Genomic DNA, 5000 nt, shown 5'->3' on the forward strand with positions numbered 1-5000 from the left:
CTCTCTCTCTCTCTCTTTGAAAACGAGTGAGAGCTCTTCTCAGTGACATTAACTGGGTTTTATATGAAGACCAGGATCACGACTTGCAAACAAGGGAACTTATGCGTGTCTCATATGTAAATATGGATAAGGGAAAGATAAGAGTGGATTGGATGTGATTCTAAGTGAGGTATCCGAGAAAATTATCTATCTAGACGGCATTAATCAATGATGATATAAAGTGAATGGCATGGCTCTATCCTCAATGGGTTAATGGAGTGAAATTTTTATCATTATCATTATTATTGCTAGCTAAGCTACAACTCGTTGGAAAAGACAGGATGTTATAAGCGCAAAGGCGCCAACAGGGTATATAGGCTATGTCACTACCAAAGACGAGAGCGCCATATTTTGAGATTGTAGTGTCCTCCTAGAACAGCAGCTTACTATAATGTAAATAGTCTCTTTTACCCTTACCACTGAACAATTGTTGCAGGATTTAACCCCTTAAGTAAAAAAAAATTCGGTTATTTTAGTGTCGGGTGTATGAGGGTAGAGGAGAATACGTAAAAAAAAAAGCCAGACTATTAGGTGGTACTATCTGGCCAGTCAAATGACACAATAACTCTTGAGCGGTCACTTGGAAAATGTAAAAGATGATTTCTGAAATGGAAGCAGAATCTGAGCAGCGAGATAGAGTGAGATGCTTGAATTGCTGAAGTAGACATTTATGGGTAGAACCAACTGGTGACTTGGCAAATTTGTCAGGAATCGCCGAAATAAAACTTGAAAATTCTAGACTGCATAATCCCACGGAAAAATAATGATTGGATGAAGCTGTACTGAAAATGTCTCCTGTCAAAATGAAGAATGGAAATTGAACTGATCAAATTAAGAAAAAGAACGCTTCATAAGCCTCGGGCAAAATACCTGGCAAGAAAAAAAGGGATGGCCAAAACCCTTACAGATATTGAAATTGTTGATATGATGTCTACCGCATATGGAAACGTTGTAATTTTGCTGATTGAATCGGTAGAGATGATGCAGCGATTAGAATACATAGCATGGTAGGTGTAGTAAAGGAGATTAGGAAACAAACCAAAAATTGTGTTTTGCCATGTTTATAGCTTCAAGGACGATGTGGTACGTGCAGTACTTAACAGAAATCGTTATATGAAGTCAATTCCTAATGTAAAAGAGATAAGTATATTTCAGAAGCCAGCCACAGGTGGGGTGCCCATATTTTTACCTCCGCCAACGAAGATGGGAAAAGGTTATGTTTTCGGCCTTATGTGTCCGTTTGTTTTTGAACAACTTTTTCTGGCCATATATTTTACTCAGAGTAGTGAAACTTTCAGGGATTAGTTGTTATGTTGGGACGTGGAAGTGATTAATTTTTTTCAAGTCCTAGGTCAAAGGTCAATGTCGAGCAAAAGGTCGACTGAATTAACACAAACCTTAACCCCAAGTTGGCACATGGTTCTCACACAGACTTCAAAGACGACTACGGTCTAAATTGATTATGAGAAAGGGAAGCTGGTTTCGAGATATAAGATGCCGTGGCAGAGGTCTGTACGCTGAGTGCTTTTTTAGCTTAGAAATGTGATCTGGAAGTTCGAAAAGTCATTTATGATAAAGGTATTAGTTATGTTGAAACGGGGAACATATGACACACGTGGCTGATACAATGTGTTATTTTTAATTTCTATTGTCGGATATGTGTCGTATTGTGAAGGAATGCAAGTTCAGGATGATATCAAGGTCTGCGGAAAATGTGCAGATCAGGAAAAACAAAATTCTTCGGATTCGTCGAGTTCACACAGTGATTAAGCCAGAAAAATATTGTTCAGAAGTTGAATTTGATTACTGCAGTTTTGCTTGTGGAATCAGAGTGAGTAGCATCAACTACTAATCATGGACACACACGTTAATGTTTTAAACTTTCTCAGGTGAAATTAATAAGTTGAAAAGTTTCGTAAGTGAAAATATGGGAACGTCAAATACAAATATTGGATATAATAGTTCAAGTTGAAAATCTTCAAAAGCATAAAACTGTTATTAGAGTTACGAATAAATAGTCTCGATATTATCATTCTGGGTGTTTATGATTACAGAACTAATTGCTGGTTGTCATGTGACTACAAATACTTATTAGAAACAGCATTCATGGTATTAATTATCTCTTGATGACTCGCCATGATTAGTCTTACTCATCGGACGCCATTTATAAATACGCGCGTGTGTATATAAGAGCGAGTTCCAGTGTCCCTTATTGTGTGAAAGGGGACCAGATAAGTAAACCACAAACTAACACTAACTGGGCAGGTAACTTGTAACCTTAATGTGCCGTATAATGAAATAAGCAAATCGGAGAGAAACCCTAGGACTTTCAAAAAGACTAAAAATCATACTCTAAAATACACAACAACAACAACGAAAGGAGGGGGGATTTATACGGCAAATTCTGACAAAAGGGTTGTCAGCAAGCAATAATTTATAAAAAAAAAAAAATTGACGGACAACAGCACAAAATGTCTTTCGAAACATACAAAACTGTTAAAAAAAATTCCCAAAGCTTTAAAGTAATCATCACCATCATCAAATAATTATAATATTCGGCTAACGTAAAAGAAACCAATGTCTAAATCTGTCTGGGCATAATACACAACAGCGTGATTATAGGGCGTCTGACTCTTCGTTTCATATTTGGACACATTTCCAAAACTGAGAAGGAAAGTAAAATTCAATACTTTCGATATTTGATATAACAGACCTTGACACAATAAGGGATTCCCTATGTACCGAGCGATAAAATCAATAGCCTTCTAAAACGGTTCTATGAAATCTTGTTCCAGAAACACCACCACAACGCACCCAATGTAGAATAATAGCAGGTGAAACGCAGGAGGTGCTGAATCCAAGTATCAATGTGATGCCCAAATGTCTATGGAATTTATTATGATCCAATACATTAATACTGGTACTATTTTCATTATTATTACCATAATAAAAATGAAGAGAGACGAGAAATTCCTTATCTTTGATGACGAATAAGACCAGTTTGATTTGCTTGGCTTTGTTCAATTCAGTCTTGCCACCGGGAAAGAGCAAACCTATAATTACTAAAAAATACTTATTTGATCCTTCACACAAATCTTAGCCGCCATAATCCATAGAATTTAGGGAAATAATCCAACTTTTAATGGCAGCTCGTCACTATCACAAACCAACCCGATTGGTAACACCAATTTAATCTAGAATCAAATCTCGGTGCCTAGGAAGATAACAATTAATCTTACCCCACAATACCTCCTCCAACGCCGGGTCCCCTAACACTTGACTCCCTCTCCTGATAACCGCAAATTCATAAATGTAAACATGATTATTATCAAGTACATGAGAGCATCAGCTCAGATACTGGATTCTTAAGGAGATTGACTCATCTATTAGATTACTAGGTGACGAATACTCAAACGCAAACGCAAACACACACACACACACACACACACACACACACATATATATATATATATATATATATATGTATATATATATATATATATATATTCAAAGAAGCCATATATATTTTGATACATTAATGTCTGGATTCTCTTAACGACCTCGGGATCAGAGCCCCAGGCGAAATCACACAAAGACAAGAGCTTGTGTCCGGCCGGGAATCGAACCCTGGTCGGCAAGCTTGTACAGACAGTGACTAAACCACTTGGCCACGAAGAAAGATCTTTCTTCGTGGCCAAGTGGTTTAGTCACTGTCTGTACAAGCTTGCCGACCAGGGTTCGATTCCCGGCCGGACACAAGCTCTTGTCTTTGTGTGATTTCGCCTGGGGCTCTGATCCCGAGGTCGTTAAGAGAATCCAGACATTAATGTATCAAAAATATATATGGCTTATTTGAATATGAAAAACACGTCTAAATGTGCAAAATTTATCATATATATATATATATATATATATATATATATATATATATATATATATATATATTCTTACCGCTGGATGTGGACGCAAATATTTATATGGAATACACTCAGAACAGTTACACAAAAACATGCATACAAATGTAGGATGTATGGAGCTTAATCATGTTGGGCACTTAAATAGAGGGCGATTAATGATATAACAATCAAGAGCTTCCGACGAATGGTCGTCCACAGTGAATCCTAAGAGAAAGCACTCGACACACGACAAGTCACAAAAGCCAAGCTAACCAGGTAATCTGACCGAGCACAGTTCTCCAGTGTTTTAGTCACGGCAACCACCAGACAAGATGACCCTAATGAGTAAACACATTCCTCGGTCAGTGTTCTGATAACCAAAACGCCATTATCGCCGACTTATAACTTAACGAAACATTTTCCATTTTTCTGGCACATTCAGTTGTCTGATGCTGCAGTGTACTACCTTTGGTAAAACAAAACGCTGTAAGGACTTTAGTTACTGACCAAGATAAAACTATTTTATAATGACTTACAAACAGGGTATAGGAAATAAACATAATTGAAAATCCGATCAGTAGTTTACATCTTGGAATAATCTTCCAATATGATATCTCTAAGGCTAAGCCTATTAGAATAGGCCTCCAGCCTTATACTCTACAATATGAAAATCGCATGTCGCCAGGCCAAAACCTATTTACACGACATAGATATTTACTTTACTTGAATATCTGCGAACAAGATTTAAAAGTAACTACATCAGACGACCGACAAGATAACTCCACTGCCTATCTTATCTATGGGCTTCCTTTCAATGCGAATAGGCTATATAGCAGCCATTCTACTCAAGAGATAAACAGGGAGATGAAGGGTCACATTCAATATATATTATCAAAGATTGGAGAATCTTCTAGAAAGACTAAATATCATGACGGCATAAAGACTGTGGTTCTCTTATTATAATTATTACTTTAGCTGATTACTGCTAATATTAATAATCGTTTAATTACAATAATAGATTATATCCTAACAGCCATCAAGAGAAGAAAAAAAATCTGCAGCTTA

At 36.8% G+C, this 5000-nt stretch overlaps 1 protein-coding gene across 6 annotated transcripts in view; it reads right to left on the bottom strand.

Annotated features, from left to right (window-relative positions):
* Positions 1-5000, bottom strand: part of Egfr (epidermal growth factor receptor) — a 633396-nt gene that overhangs the window by 93159 nt on the left and 535237 nt on the right. The window contains exon 1 of one of the 6 annotated variants that reach the window (XM_068363797.1): positions 2982-3000. The exons of the other annotated variants lie outside the window; for them this stretch is intronic. The gene's annotated coding sequence lies outside the window, so the exon portion shown is untranslated. Of the gene's footprint in view, positions 1-2981; positions 3001-5000 lie in introns of those variants that run through there. 6 annotated transcript variants of the gene reach the window in all.

This window comes from Palaemon carinicauda, chromosome 40, assembly GCF_036898095.1.
Source record: "Palaemon carinicauda isolate YSFRI2023 chromosome 40, ASM3689809v2, whole genome shotgun sequence".
Lineage (NCBI taxonomy): Eukaryota > Metazoa > Arthropoda > Malacostraca > Decapoda > Palaemonidae > Palaemon > Palaemon carinicauda.